Source organism: Falco cherrug, chromosome 1 (genome assembly GCF_023634085.1).
Source record: "Falco cherrug isolate bFalChe1 chromosome 1, bFalChe1.pri, whole genome shotgun sequence".
Classification (NCBI taxonomy): Eukaryota; Metazoa; Chordata; class Aves; order Falconiformes; family Falconidae; genus Falco; species Falco cherrug.
This window is the reverse complement of record NC_073697.1, coordinates 16,881,712-16,897,737: the sequence shown is the minus strand read 5'-3', so window position 1 is coordinate 16,897,737 and position 16,026 is coordinate 16,881,712. Positions and strand designations below refer to the sequence as shown.

The 16,026-nt window shown below is 46.3% G+C and overlaps 1 long non-coding RNA gene across 9 annotated transcripts in view; it reads left to right on the top strand.

The window, feature by feature from the left end:
* Positions 1-80: 80 nt before the first annotated feature.
* Positions 81-16,026, top strand: part of LOC114016308 (uncharacterized) — a 32,316-nt gene continuing 16,370 nt past the window's right edge. For 2 of the 9 annotated variants that reach the window (XR_008734226.1, XR_008734224.1), the window contains exons 1-4: positions 81-188; positions 525-675; positions 6,146-13,452; positions 15,381-15,506. This is a non-coding gene — a long non-coding RNA (uncharacterized LOC114016308). Of the gene's footprint in view, positions 189-524; positions 676-3,562; positions 4,120-6,145; positions 13,453-15,380; positions 15,507-16,026 lie in introns of those variants that run through there. The other 7 variants (XR_008734240.1, XR_008734239.1, XR_008734241.1 and 4 more) reach the window with 7 other exon arrangements.

Sequence of the window (16,026 nt, the reverse complement as noted above, 5' to 3'; positions counted from 1 at the left end):
ACAAGCAGTACAGAAAGGGGAATTTTCAGTTACATCATTCAGGAAACAATGTCACCCTCAGAGCCCGCTAATCATGCATAGCACAGCACTTCCTAGAAGAAACTACAGAGCAATCTGCATGACTCACCGAGAAACAATCCCACACAGACCAGCCTACATTTAACAGGGAGTACTGCAGATAGATGAAGGTAAGTAATTTCTGCTGGCCACCTGCATAATGATATCCTGAATTTTCAAAGGCTGAAGAGGGTGTGCTGGAGCAAATAAGAGCAATAATGACTTTGCTCCATGTCAGCTAAAATATGAATGTGTGAAAAAATATGGTAAGGTCATGAAAACAAGCTTATAATGCACACTGAAGCATCTGCACTGTAGCTCCTGAGGAGGGAAAGGCAGAAGAAATATATTTGCTTAGATTTTAAAGAGTTTTTTCATCTGCACGTGATATTTGCTTGTTATACTCATTGAGGACTTGAACAATATTCTTCAACATAGACCTGTGAAGTTAATTGTGATTTTCTTAGGTTTACCTAAGAATGACCACTAAGACTGTATCCATGGCCATACACAACTGTGTATACAAACTTGCACCCAGAAAACCCCGTGCAGCAATTTGCTGTTGTGCCTGGCCCGAAGTCCTCTGCCACCTGAAAGGGGCTCCCTTGGCTAACACAGGTAAGCAAGATTTTCTACTGGCTTCTCAGGTCTCTTTTCCAGCCCGGATGAGTTAAACACACGATTTGGCTCAGCACAGATAAAAATTCACTAATGATGACACATCTAGCACGCAGAAAAAGTAGAAAGGTGGGCTTATGTAACCTTTTGCAGAGTAACACCCACCTTCATTAATGTCCAACAGGCTAGGATGCAATCTGTAGTAACTGCATGTTGTTGCACCGGAGTAATTTGAACTGGACCATCAGATCACTGTTAACTAACCGCACTAAATTTTAAGTGAGGGATTTCTAACCTGATTGCTCAAAGTTTGCCGAGAGCAAAATTACGAGTGAAAGTTATTATATGCCATAATAAAGGAATTAAAAATATGCAGGCTCACGGTGAACGCCAAAAAAGACGGCAGGGCAGTCTGATGCAATTGAGCAGCAAAGAGCAACACGTGTACTCGAGAGATACTGTAATTCTGAGCTGGAGTGCCTTGTCATTGTACTCTCCCCTTGCCCATCACAATTGTGTCTGTAGATCTGAAATATTTGTTAAAACTCCTTTTTTAAATTACTAAACAAAATCCAGGTGCTGGCAAAAACACGCAGTCAAAGGTAACTTAGTAAGTCATTGCTTTAGCAGAAAATGGCTGCGACATGAGCTTTTTGGAGCCCCCCATTAAACTTGTCATTCACAGCTCAAAGCATGTTGTTCTAGATGCTCTCGGTTTACCTTTCGTGTGAGTCTTAGAAGAAAGGTTTCTTTACTTAGCACTTAAGAGAGTGACTGCCAACTTGATAAAAGGCCAAAAGTGCTGGGAAAGGTTGCTGTTGCATCAGAGGAATGTGGGCTAGGCCACCAGGTGAGTGGAACTAACCACTTGGAATTTTAACATTTTCCATTTTATTGTCAAGGTGACTGCAACATCACATCTTTATTTCAGTATACTTACAGGTGCTTAATAACTGGTTTATTGTTAATAACTGGCTTAATAACTTTATTGAGTTACTTTTTCTGTTCTCTTCCCTCGACTCATAACAGTATGTTAACTTCCTTCTATGAGACACAGCACGACCAAATTTAAAACCTGCCAATTAAAAAAACTCACACTTGGTTTCACTTCCGTCAGCTTGAAAGGAGAACATGAAATGCTAACTATATTTAGAACTCCCAGTATCCACAGCATGAATCAGAGGATTAATCCAAAATCTCAAGCTAATTAGTGTGTTTGTTCCCTATCATATTCAACTCTCAAAAGGCCTTTTTTTCCAGGCAAGTATAAATGCTGATGATGGTTTCACTTTTCAAGTGTCTCTGCAAGTCAGGAGTAGGAACCTGATCTTTAGTTCCTGTGATGTAAATAGTTACGCTTTTAGTCGGACATACAACAGCCTGCACTTTTGTAACTGGTGTATTTGCAAGCACAAGGCAAGCCTGTCTGGGCAAAACAAGAGCAATGCATTGAAAAAGGGGGCACTGATGTTAAAGCCAAAGTCCAAGATACAGGCAGTTCTAGATGGAAGTCTGTTTTGAGGTGCTTCATCTGATCCTATTAATCTGTACATGTTTAACCTCCAGAAATAGATCCTGCAGACAGACAAATACAAGGCTTAAAGTGAACAAAGTGAGCAATTAAACCCTAGTTCAATGTGACCGGTGCCCCTTTTATAGACCAGCTGCTTCTCAGCAGATGGAAATTTTCCAGACTGCAATAAGAAAAGGGAAAAAAAAGAAACCCGGAAGAAAGAGAAGGCGTTCTTTCTGCCCCGGGGATTAAACATATTTAAAAAGGAATTTTAAACTCTGAGCATGTATAAGCGCACTTGCCTTGCAGGCTTCTCAAACCCCACAGCTCTGAGCAGTATTTCCTGTCCCTCTATGTTAAGCTCGTCTTAAATCAGAGAGGTTTGTAAGCCTGTGACAACACCCCCTCCCCGCTGCCGGGATGGTGACCCGCAGGCAGCTGCAACGCCAAGGTTCATGCCGCTGCCGACTGACCGCGGCCAGCCCGCACCGCCTGCGCCCGCCCGGGTCGCTGCGCGCACCGCAGCCGTGCGGCCACTCGGGCAGCGCCGCGGGGCCCGCTGGGGCCGGCCGGCTGCGGGGCACGGCGCGACCCCGAGGGGCAGGGCCGGTGGAGGCGCGGCCAGGTCAGCGGCCCCTCAACCCCCGCCGCTGCCGCCTTTGCGGTGCGCCCGGCCGCACGGAGACCCACGGGGTCCCCGCCCGGCCGCCCTCCGCCGCGGCTTCCAAGACCGCGCCTGCCGCCGCCGGCAGGAGCCAGTGCCGGGGAGCGGAGCCCTCCCGCTCCCCCCGGGCTGGCTCGCTGCCCCCGCCGCTCGGCCCGGCCCCAGCCGCCACCCACCCGGCTCCCCTCAGCGCGGCTCCCCTCAGCCAAACGGACGAGCGGAGGGAGGAGATTCCGAGCCCTGCACCCCCACGCTCCCCCAGCGCCCCCCTCCCCTCCCTGACCCCCACCCCGGGCCCCGGCGCTACGCTAAACGCCGTTGCGGCCGCCGGGCTGCCGGTGCGGGCGTGCGACGGCCCTTACCTCCTCCCGCGCCCGGGCAGCCGCCGCTGACCTGCGGCCCAGAGCTGCGAGAACGGCGCCGGCCCCACCGCCCCCCGCTGCCTTCCCCCCGGCCCGGCCCCGCCCCGCCGGGCGGCCGGAGCCCGCCGGGCCAATGGGGCGGCAGCGCGGGCCCGCCCCGCCCTAGCCCTGCCCCTCTCCGCCCCAATGGCGGCAGCCGCGGCGGCCGAGCCCCCCCCAGCGCCCCCGCCCCACCCCGCCCGCCGCGCGCCCGGCCGTTGGCCGCGAAGGGCGGGCGGGAGCCGACGCCCCGCTGAGGGGATCCGGGCGGGGGCCTTGCTGTGCCGGCGGGGGCGGCCGGCCCGCGTCCCGGTTCTCCCCTTCGCAGGGCCCGGAGCAGGGGGAGGGAGGGGGGTGCGGCCTCGGCCGAGGCGGCGGCAGCGGGGCTGCCCCGGCGGTGTCCCGGCACAGGCCGTTCCTGGCGCTCCGCCGCCTTCCTCGGCCCGCGAAGCCGGGGCCGGCCCGGTGGCAGACCCGGCAGGCTGCCCGCGGAGCACCGGCTTCTCGAGAGCGCCTTGGGGAAAGGTGTCTGTGTTGTTAAGGGAAAAAGGGCAGTAGGTGCGGAATGGCAGCCGTGCCTGTGCCAGGGCCCTGCCGCCCCTCCATACCTGACCCGTGTCCGAACGGCGGCTTAAAGAGATCATTTGCCAGGCGCCGTGCTACTGACACGGCCTTTGGCCTTTATCGCAATTTGGCAAATCAGTTGCTTCTAATTACAAAAGCATTTGAAACGCACCTTCCCCTTGCCCTCGTGCTGTCCGCTAGACAAGTAGACTGGAAAACAGAAGCCTGCAAAGAAAAATGCCGGCTGACGCAGTTTCCATAGGAGCTTAAGGAGGCCACTGTCAAGTTTATCCCAGATATTTGTGAGTTATGGAAGTTTTTGGGTTGTTTTTTTGTTTGTTGGTTTGGGTTTTTTTGTTAAATTTCAAGAGCATTATCGCCTCTAACTTTCCTTTGTGATTGATTTTGACGTTACTTTATAAAATGCTCTTTAAAATGTGATGTTGGATCTGTAGGTTTACAGACCGATGATTTCGATTTCCCACCTAGGGACATCGCAAAAGCACTGTATTTCAGGAAACCGAGTTCTTAGGTCACCTGACTATGAGTACAGATTCTTGAAAACTTGGACCTAACTATCTGTATCTAGTGCTGTTATTAGGTGGGGTGACATCCTTAATTTGTCAAAGCTGCCATTAATATTAATGATCTGCTGCAATGTCATCTTTACTGTGTTCTGAACAGAGCTTGATGTCAGCTGTCTCCCTTCCATGTTCAGTAGAGGACACCTAAGCCATCCTAGTGCCCACTCCACGATGTCCCTCGACTACAAAATCCATTGGCTTCTGGCCAGAAAAGCAGCAAGAAACCCCCTTGTTGCTCTCACTGTATGGGTCTACTTGTAGAAGAAGAGGTTAGGCAAGCATGGTAGCACCTACCAGATTGTTCTGGTTTCCAGATGTGTGGTGTCCCACTCAGCATTCAGAATGAAATTTGACCCTGTGAGTCTTTTGAGCATAGTAATGCTGTCATCTGTCGCTGCACGTTGTTCCCTGGTTCCCATTTGTTTTCAGTGAGACAAAGGAAAAACAATGCACTGTGGAAACTAGTTCTCCTGGCATGGAGATTGTCCTGAGCAGAAGGTGATCTATACAGCAGTGTATCCAAACTGGCACAGTGATGTATTGCAAATGAAAACAGTACATTACCCTGTACGACAGGTATTGCTATTTAGAGAGCTGTACCAGCAGGGGCTTCCCAGAAGTGTCAGACCTATATGATGTTAGGCATGGGTGCTGAGAGACAATTTCTACCCTTGATAGTTTGCAGTGAAGGCCAGCATGGAAATGGTACGTTTTGTGCTGAGCCTTTATATGCAGTGGAAATACTCTTATATTTCCCGGGTTTTGGAAGTTAAGTAGGATGCAGCTGAAGAGGCTGAGGCAAGAATTCAAGGTGGCAGGAAAGAAGAGCAGGCATAAGAAGAGCTTTGTGAGAAGGCAGCAGGCTTGAAGATGAGGCCAGGGCACAACAGCAAGGATCCACAGTGGAAAAGGTAGAGGTGCAGGGCGGTGGGGATAGGCTACAGTACAGCACTTGGTAATTTGAGGAGCCTCTGACAGCACCCTGAGGACAGGAGGCAAAATTTCAGAAACAGGAAGGGCAGGAGCCCATACCATGCAACATTTGTTTTTGACTGCAAACAGTTAATTTGGACTTTCCCTTTGCTTTTTTTTTTTTATTTTTTATTTTTTTTACCTAAAAGATGACTTAAATTTTCTAGATTCCAGCTCTCCTAACATGGAAGGTAACTGCAAGATTACCTTTCTTGCTCTTTTCTGTCTTACTGCCTCTGGTTTTGCTTCTCCATCATGTTCCTGACCGTTCCCTCCCCCACCTCCCATTCTCCTTTTCCTTCACAATTTGCACATATTTTTCTGTGATTATTTCTCTCTTGCTACCTCTCTTCCCTTTTTTACTCGTGCTTCTTTTCTGCATCCTTCCATCTTCAGATTCTAAAACCTTCATTGACTGTCTCATATGACTGGAAAACAAACCAAGCTACTGGAGGCAGGGGGAGGTTGGATGCCAGTGTGCTAGCATGCTGTCCTCCCCAGCGGTGTAACTGAGCTCACAGAAGCTGTGATTCTTGGGTGGCTGGAAAAGAAATGCCCGTTGTAATGGCCATGCATTAGATCTCGGATCAAGCCAGAAATGCAGAGCAAACTGGTTCTGAACACCATGCTTTTCTCACCAGCACCATGTGCTCTGTGATGCCTGACATTACAAGTGGGAAAACTTACTTTTTCAGTATGCTTTCTCTCCTCAGAAGTGAAGAATTGTTCCTTATGGTACACTCCCAGCTAATTATCTCTCTGTACTCTCTAGGTCTGCTAGCACATCAGAAGAGACCAGAAAACATCCTGTGGCTGTGGTGAAGGCAAGTACTCACCCTCTTAACACTGACCTTCAAGTAATTGACAACAACTATCATCTTTCATGGCACTTTTCAAAGGCAGCCCTTCAAAATCTGGTGAGCTAATTGTGGGAAAGGCTTGCATGGCTGCTGTCAGACCCTAACTGTGCCAAGAAGTTCCACGGGCTCTACCCCTGCCATGGGCATTTAGCTGCCTGTGCTTGTGGCCAGTCCTGGCATGGCCCAGCTGTCAGCATGGATCTCAGTGCTGGGAAAGGAGCTGTGGGAAACCTTATTGGGGATCTCTGTCCCTTGGTTCAGGAGCCAGATTTAAGCTCAGGCCCTTGTCTGAGCTATGCTGTAGGTACTCGCATGCCTGGCCGTGTACCTTGCTGATCCTGTGCTTCCCTGGCTGATGTAACTTCCTGGCTTGACCTTGAACCTCTCTTGTCTGTATGGTCAGCTTTGGTGGTCCTTGGACTGTGGCTGACCACTGTTGCTGTCACCAGCTGGCCTGGCTCTCTGTGTTCGGGTGCCATGGGACCGTCAGTGAGGTCCCTGCCCACCTCACCATCACCCTTATCCCCAGCTTGCCTGCCCTGGTGGAGCAGCCATGCTTCTTGCTGGCAAGGACTGCATGCAGGGTGTGGGTGAAAAGCAGCTTCCTTCTTCCAGGGAAATGTGCTTTTTGGCACTCTTGCCATGTATTGCCCTTGCATAATTAATAGTAGCATTAACATTGAAACATGACTAAGAAAAATAATAAGCATTCTGATTAGAAACAAGAAATAGAAAAGTGAAACTGCATTATTTTTGGCACTGTACAAATTATGTGCAATGCCTATTTCTCAAACTCATGTTCTATACTTTTATGGGTGATGTGACGTCCCTTGTGTGCTTAGATTTTAGGATATGATAGTCTTGTTTCCTCTGGAATCTTACTCAGTAAGTTTCTGTCTCATATGGGACCCATGACTTACACAGAGACAGAAGGCATTCTGAAAACAGGATGGTTATGTGGCAACTTGAGCAGATTCACAGGAGCACCCAGATCAGACTGCTGCCTCTGAACCAGTTCTTATTTGTAGGAAAGATGGGAGTCAGCTGCACATCTGTTTCCACTGGACTCCTCTCAATTCAGATGACATGGCTTGCTTCTGTCCCAGTAAAGATGGAAAATAAACTTCTATATCTAACTGTACACTTTCTGGGACAGTCAAATGAAAATCGTGGCTAGAGGATTAGCTGTAGCCATTAAAACAAAAGCCAAGTTTCTGTACTTAGTGATCCCAGGCGTGGCAGGTTATTCTTGGCTGCTCACCAGGTGCCCACCAAGCAACTCTATCACTCCCTGTCCTCAATGAGCAGTGCCAGCACTGCTCACCAGCAGCCAAAAAATCTGCTGCATTTTCAACACCACTCTAGCTACAAAGCAGCACACTATGAGGCCTACTATAGGGAAAGTTAGACTGAATACAGCATGTTTTCTGAAAGTAAAAAAAACCACAAACGGTTGTTTTGTTTATCCTAAAACTTTAAATGGCTTTTGAGTATCCAGTTTATTTGGAAGCAGGAAAAAGTTTTTTGCTGAGCCTTTTGTGCCCCTAGTGAAGAATCTGTCCTCTTAAATGCAGGAAAAAGTGGGCTGGAACAGAATATTCCTAGTCCTTCACATTGTGCCTTTGGCGTTCTCCATTTACAGCATGTGCAAATTGAACTTGTCCTTGAACCCTTGTGAAGTATCCTAAGTTAGAGAAGTTGTGATACTTAAAACATTAGGATATCAGCCATGGTAACTTAGTATTAGAAATATGTAGTTGAAAGATCTGATCTCTGGAATGGCTGTGCAGCAGTACAGCTGATTTTGTTTCAGCAACAGGACTTCAGTAAGGTAATATCCCAGTTCAGAATTCAGTCATCTGTCTGCTGAGAGGAACCACAAGCATATGTCTGTCTTAATGATTAAAGAATTTTCCTAATGACCATTGAGGAGCTCTTGTGATTTGACAGCAGGAAATCCTTCTGGCTTTTGAGTATGTGCAAAATATTTTAAAGCAGGCTTTTAAGTGGTTTCCTTAGCAACCATTCTTCATTAGAGATCGACACATGCTATTAAGTATCATGCTGGGTTTGGATCAGCTTTGCAATATTAAAGACACTCGTTTAAAACTCTGCCAGGTCACGTGCAGTTTTGGAGCCTAGATGGAAGCTTGCCGGCTGCCAGACTTTTTTTCCAGACAAGCAAGGACACACCTCTTGGTAGTGAGCTAGCATAGGCACCCTGATGGGTGGAGGAGCTGGCCCCACTCACTATTGGCTGTTCTCTCATCCAGGAACTGTTAGTAAAGGGAGATTTTATTTTCATTCATCTGCCACTCCACCCCCTCCCCCAAGAAAACGCTAGTGACTTGTGATTCCCTTTTAAAGAGATATCAAGCACAGCTCTTAACTGAGCACAGCTCATACTCTTTGTTTTTCTTTTATCTCAAGTGTCTGGGGCATCAGATAATTTATCCTTCGATCCCATATTCAGTGCTTATGATCAACAGGAATGTCAAGCCATTAGCAAGGTTAATAGTGGAGAACCTGGGAGCTGTCATTAATATAAAGAAGCACCTCTTCTGCTCTCCTCCAAAGCTATACTGTTATTTATTTATTATGATTTAGATTGCCTTCCCTATTTGCTATGGATATTGGAATTTAAGGCAGCTTTAGCAGAGCTGACCTGAGAATCTTACAGGAAACAAATGCTGCTCAGGGGAAATGTGTTTAACGGTAATCCTAATGCAGGGCATTTGCCTGGCATTTGTCATCAGCCTGATCGGATGCCCCAGCAGTGCTGGGGTCTCTAGGGGCAGACTTCTCTCTAGTTCTGGCTGGAAGCTCAGAGTTTGTTCCTGCCGCCATAGAGTAAGAAGGAGTAAGAGTAATTTTCTCCTGATGCTTTCTCAGTCTGTGCCTTTGTTTACCTTGGGATTTGGTTGCTGCAAAGCCTCCAGGTGAGGCTTCTGTCTAAAACTGTTCAGCGACACAGAGGCAGACCTAGTGTAGCACACGATAGCTGCCTGCAGCGCCCTCAGCATGCACAGTGCTGAGTACTGTGAGTTATTTTGCTCTACCTTGGCACCCAGGAGGTCTTGGTTTCTGCGTGCAGTGGGAAGTGCCGAGTCCTACTGATAAGGCTACTAAATGAATTTATTAGGGTGTTGCTTTGAGAGACAGGCGGCTTTTCTGGCTTCTGCGCCCGAACTAAAATTGGAGCAGGTATTCAAGAGGGAAGAGGAGGGACTGCCAGTGCCTATGGCTTTGACAGTCTCTGCATTGTTGGTCTGAAATAGCTCATGTCTGTTGACCTTCAGAGCTGGGCTGTGGTGGCCTTTTTTGGGCGACTTGGAAAACAGGGTGGTAAAGTGAAGTAATGCCTGACAAGCATCCTTTAAGGGTAAGAGTATTCTGATACTTGCATTTTTTTAGGTAAGCCTGCTCTGTAGGAATATCTTCTTATTTGGCCATGCTTTTTTTTCTGTAATTCTCCAGATAAAGGCTTTTCCAGAACTTACATAGGAAAAGAGAATGCTTTTTGACAGTGGGCTGCTACTTTGTATTCATGGTTTTGAGGGCAGAAATCAGCAGAAATTTCTGAAGTTAAAACTCATGCAGAAGTCAGATCATGTGTGAGCCAGCTTGTGGCTTTATTGCACTTAATAGCAGTTTTTATTTCCTGTTGACGCTGTACTCGTCTTTGCTTGGTTGTGGTTAATACAACTGCTGCTGGCTATTATGGAAGGAGTTACTACTTCATCCTAAGACCGAATAGGAAGAATAGGATAATAGGCATTAAATGTTCGATAATAGGCATTCAGGGTTCTAAATTCAATCTCTTCTGTAAGGCAAAAACTGAGATAATATTAAAGTTAAAAAATATGTTTGTAAAAAAACAAAAATCAAAGCGCCCGTAAGCAAAATGAAATCCTGTAGCATCATTTTGTAATGTAGATGATTTCATGAAATCTCATGTTTACAAGTAAACCTGTCAGCTTATAAGGTCTGACCCAAAGCATACGGAAACTGCTGAGGATCCTCATGTTGACTTAACATGGGCTGCACTGGGTCCACAGGACAATGGATGTGTTCAAAATCATGTCCAGCACTGAACAAAAGCTTCAGCAGTGTGTGTAATCTTTGCATGTTATTGGCACGAGAGCGTCACCTAGAAATACCATATGTAAGCAACAACCCGCTGCATTCCATGCATGATCTTTGCCTGCTTTGCCATTTACCTTCTGTATGGGCCCATTACAGTAAGTGGGAATCTGGGGTGCGGTGTAGTTGCGGTGGTTCTGCACTTGCAGACTATCTGCTGCTGACATCTTCTGCCATATTTGGTTATTTTAAAACTTAGATCAGTTTAGTGCATGAATCTGATGATTATCCTTGGGGGACAGGGTGGATGGTAGCAATAAACAGCTGGATGTATATAGAGTGAGGATGCTGAGAACAACCAGAACTGAGTTTACTGCTGAGAGAATATTTATGGGGAATTGTACTTTTTACGGATGAAAATAAGATGCATAAACTGGTTGTTTTGTCAGTTCAGCTCTTTTTCTAGGATATCAGAGGTGTGAAGCATTAACTTAAAGCTCTTTCAGTGAGAAGACCCAAGCCTGTGGCTGACTTCTCACTTCACTTCATAGCCATGGCTTTATCTCTGCTTCTTATCTGCAAAGTGGGGACAGGAAGGCTTCTCAGCATCGCTAGGAGTGTTGTGAGGGTGATTGCAGGAGCAGTTGTGATGAGTTCAACAGAGGCTGGACTATCTCCCAGGCTAGCTGTCGAGGGGGGTACCAGTCCACGAGCAGCATAAGGCTGAGCAGCCAGCTCATTACTGCATTGCACATGACTCCGTATAGTGTCAGCGTTGTGCGTAGCTAGTATGAAGCTTTGTGGAAATGTGAGAGCACCTTCCTTGCTGTTTCCTTCAGGAACTGAGGATGATTATAGTGTGGCCTGTCTAATGTGTATGGCTGCCCCCTGTTTGGGCTGCCTGGAACACCGGTGTTTGTGCTGATCATTCCCTGGTGCCCACTGACACAAAACTGTCCCAGCCTTCTCCAGCTGTGGCCTGACAGACAACCTTTTCCTGTGAGAAAGGCATACTGTCACATGGAAAAACCTGACAAAAAGGAGCTGATCTCATCCTGATGAATGACAGTAAGCAGCCCTTAGCCTGGGATTTATTCTGAGTGGCCTTCTGTGCAGTGCCGAAGACATGGTCTTCCAGGTGTCCAAGGTGTAATTGCAGTAGTAACAGTGATTGTTTGTGTGCAAATAAATTCCTGGAAATGTTTTGAAGCTGGAAGGATTTGCTGATGGCTAGGCTAAGTCATCAAGCCACACACAGTTAGTTACTTTCCTATGGAAACATTTCACCATTTTCAGAAGATCAGTTTCATCTTCAAAAATGCATCTTCAGCTTCAGGTTCAAATCCCTCGCTGATGCAAGAGAGCAAACAACTCAGCTGAAATCAACAGAACTCGATCCCCTTACTTCAATGGTAAATTAATCCTGCCTCTGCCTTTTCACCTAATCTCTTCAGCCCAGAGAAACAAATTAAATTGTCAGTGCTTGAAAGAAAAGGCCTGTTTAGTTTTCAGGGCAAGACAATACAGGGAGAAGAAAGAGATAATATTTGCATTTAGCTTCATTCAAGGAGTGGAGGTGCCATGGTTATGCTGTTAAATGTCATGCTGTGTTTGCTCCACTTGCATCTATTCACCCGAGCAGGATTAACTATCTAGGATGATATTTGTGAATATTACTTGATTTTTTTTTAAGAACAAGCGGAGGGTAGTTCAGAAGCCAGTTTTGAAAAGAGTTGCATATACGATAGTAAGTATTGATAAAAACAAAAATGAAGAATGGCTCCTTACTTCTTGGCTCTACTGGGACAGGAGGTGGCAAACCTTACCTGTTTTTTGCATCAAGCTAAGGGAATGCTAATTTCAAGAAGGTGAGCACATCCTGGTTTGGTCTGTCACACCTGCTGTATTCTAAACCTAGGCGACCCTGGCCCAGATGTAGTCCTGGGTGAATACCAAAATGCTGGACGTTATTTGATCGGTTGGGAAAACCTGGGTAAGAGGAAATGTTTCCTCATGGGTTCTCACAGGTCCCAGCTCCACTCGCCTTGGGTCTCTGCTCCTGGAGACCCTTGTGAGCTGTTCAGCCTGTTCAGTCTTTATCTTCCAGGTGAATAATTGTGTGCAGTTGTATCTGCACGATTATGTTCTGTCTCTCATTTGGGGTTTCAGGTTGCTTTCAGCCTGTGTTTAAGATCTCATTTTTTTCTACACCACTGTGAAACAACTGTTTTTCTACTATGGCTTGATCCACAGATAGAAATAAGCAAAACGATGTTTTGTGCTCAGTGTCCCAAATAAGAAAATGCATGACTGGGTCAGCCCACGTTCAGGTAAGAACTGGGAGAAGTTGCATGACATATGCAAGTGCAACTATTCTTTAGTGAAACAGAGTACTGTCAGGCACATCCAGTGCTCAGCTGCCAGTATAGTGCTTTTATTTAGTGTCTGAGCCTAAAAACGATGATGATTCTTCAACAATGTACTTCCATGGAGAATTAATGACACTCGGTACTACCTGTTTTTTTCCAGAGCTTTCTGTTTTTTGGGTGGATGAGGGGAGTAATCTCAGAGCAATAAATTCAATGGGAATTTTTTTATTGATACCTGTAAAGTTTTTACTGTAGAACAGAACCAGCCAAGATGCTCCACAAAAGTACATGTAAGTTTTATTAATCTTCCGCCCCTCCAGCCCCATTTCCTTCCTGCGATCATCATGCTCTGGCTGTGGTTGGACAGAGTTCCCTCTTCACACAGAGCAGAGTGCATTGCGGTTGCACCCTGCCATCACCACCGTTGTTTGAAGATTTACAAGGTTAGTTTTTAAACGCCCTTGCGTCAAACAGAAACATATATGCATGCTGTTTCTGTCTTAACAGCTGTCAGTCCTAAACCACAGTGTGAATAGTGAATATTTTCCAATAAGCTGCACAGAGCTGGAGTGGAAGATCCTTTCCGCAAGCCACAGCATCCCTAAGCAGACTCTGGGCATCTGAGAAGGAGACCTGGCCATTCCCCAAGACATCTCTGCAGGGGCTGATAACCAGTACTCCAGGAACACAGGAGATGTGGGTCTTCATTTCGGGGGAGCCAAGAGCAGAAGACAGTTGTTAGGGCCACAGTTAATACTCTATTGAAGGTAAGCTGTCTGCTGTTTCTGCAAGATTTATATCTCCTCTTCTCCACAGGTGTTTCTTGTCTCTTTGCTTGGCCTCTGCACTGTCTGAGGCCTCCACTTACCACAGCAGTCACAATATACCTGTTTCTGATTTCAGTGTATTACTGTGCGAGCCTTTGGAAAAGCAGCATTTTTAGGCTGTGTTTTAACTTAATTCATTTTAAATGGCACATTATTAAATGTTGCTTGGCACTTGTTGACCACATAGGAACACATGACTTTTGCACAAGCTACATTTTTTAAAATATCTGACAAAAACATACATAATATTATCCTTATTTCTTACTGGAATTTCTAAAACATCTGACTAGAAGCAACGTAAAGGGAGATGGAAATTAACAGGCCTCCAGTGTGACCTGCACAGCAACATGTCACTTAATGCAGACAGTATGATAGCATCTTCTTTCAGTGAATGCTTTGATGTTATAAGGCTGGAATAAGAAAAAGCAGAGTGCCCAGCACAACACAATACACATCATCAGCAGCAAATCTAATTTGTTTGTCTCAAAAGGGCAAGGTAACGCACTTAAGTAATTCTGTAGTGCAGCAAAGTTGAATTTCACAGACCTCAGTCTATGGCAGTAAGAAATCAAGACATAAGACACCTGTTGCAGATGGCCCAACTCCTTGTTGGGCACTTTCCCAACATGTATAAATTGGGGGTGGGGTGGGGTATCAGTTACAGATGGACAATCCAGCTGATGGGACAGACCTTCAGACACTTTGAAGGCAAATGCAATGAGTAGCTGTAACACATCTGATACCTTTATGTTTGTCCATACATCTACATAATAATATGAAATGTATTCAAGTGAATATAATATCCAACCAATGAAAGCACAAGCAACTTCAACAAATGTTCACAATATTATTTTCAGGATTTTAAGACTCATCCATATACCTGAATTCAATTTCTGACTTACTCTCTGCCAACTCTAAAAGAGTGGATACCAGAAAGATCCAACGCTAGCAAACTGTAGAAAAGAAACATGGAAACATAACCTCCAGCAATGTTTTATGATGATGATTTGTAAGCAGGTGTTTTGATTTATACCTTGATAGAGATTTAATTGCCTGACACCAAGAAAACCTGTCTGTCATGCTGTGCAGATGTTTATCTGGAATGACTAGATTGCTGTGGTGAAAGTTACCCATTTGGTTTTATTTGCAGGCTTGATGCGTAAAGATGTCATCTTTTGGTTCTCACGTTGTGTCTCTTCTTGGGTGCTAAAGAAGCATAGGTTTGGTTAGGACATTGTGGTTAGGGGACCTCCTTACACCTTCTTCTCGAGAAGTGGGGACTTTCATAGAACCAGGTGTACAATTACAAGTGCAGGACCACGGTGGTATGAAGTCAACTTTTCAACCTGTCCCTCCCTACCTGCCTCACTAGTCTGAAGGCTGGCCCAGTCATTGGCACGTCACTAAAGTGAGACTGCTGGATTTACCTGCAGTCTGAGGGCAAAACAATGCTACGGCCACCCACTTCACACCTTTGGACAACACCAGCTCGCCACCCACCTCTTTAAATGTGCTGCAATCAAAACTGCAGTTTATGGGAAGTATTTTATGGGAAGACTGAAGACAAAAGTGCCTTGACACGGAAGATAGCAAAAACTACCCAAAGGCCGGATTAAGGGCTATCTGGGTATTTGTAGCTCATATACATGTAGGCAATAGCAAAAGCTGGGGGTGAGATGGCAGATGGGCTACAAAGTTATTCTAATGCCCTTTCCCTGAACTGTCACGTGGGCAAAAATCTGTCTCCCCCCAGAGCTCTCCTCCCTTATGCTCTTGTCTCTGCAGGGGAGTCATTGCTTTCTCTGTTGGAAACCGGTTTTGTAAGTGCATTACTCACTGATGAAATTACCTTTGTGTCTTGCTGCTAGTTATGGCACCAGCTCTGAAAACAGCAGTTCTAAGAAGTGTGTCCGCTCCTCTGCCCTCCTTATTCCCAGCAAGAATCCAAAGGGTGTGTGAAATATAACTCGGACTCTGGTACAGAAATAAATCAGGTAACATGACCTGCAGGTCAGTTAAATAAGTCGCATTGCAATTTCTACTGCACTGGCTTGTTCATATTGGAAGATGTTTTCATTTTATTGAAAAGACTATGTGCATGCAAACTCCACAAAGAAAAAGGACACAAAGCACAAGTATTGGCCAAGTCCTGCTGAGACTCTCTGCAGCCGGCAGGTAACAGACAAGATCGTTGCAGTTGCATCCCGTGCCTCACCCCAGGGCTGCAGTTTCCCCCAGCCAGCAGCTGTCATAGGGATCAGCTATACAGTGCCACAGGTGCCAGTGGTTGGAAAACCCATTTTTAAATTCCCTGCTCCAATTTGGTGTCTGATGGAAACCCCCAGGGCCGCACTGGAGTAGTGCTGCCTGCAGGCTGGAGTAGTTCCAAGTATCCGGGGTTCCCCTGGATCTCCCACTCTCAGGCAACTCTGCCTCAGCAAAATCTGTGCTTCAGGTCTCCATCTGTGCAACGGCAATCATTAGACTTTGGTACCATCCCAAGCAAGGTGGTTT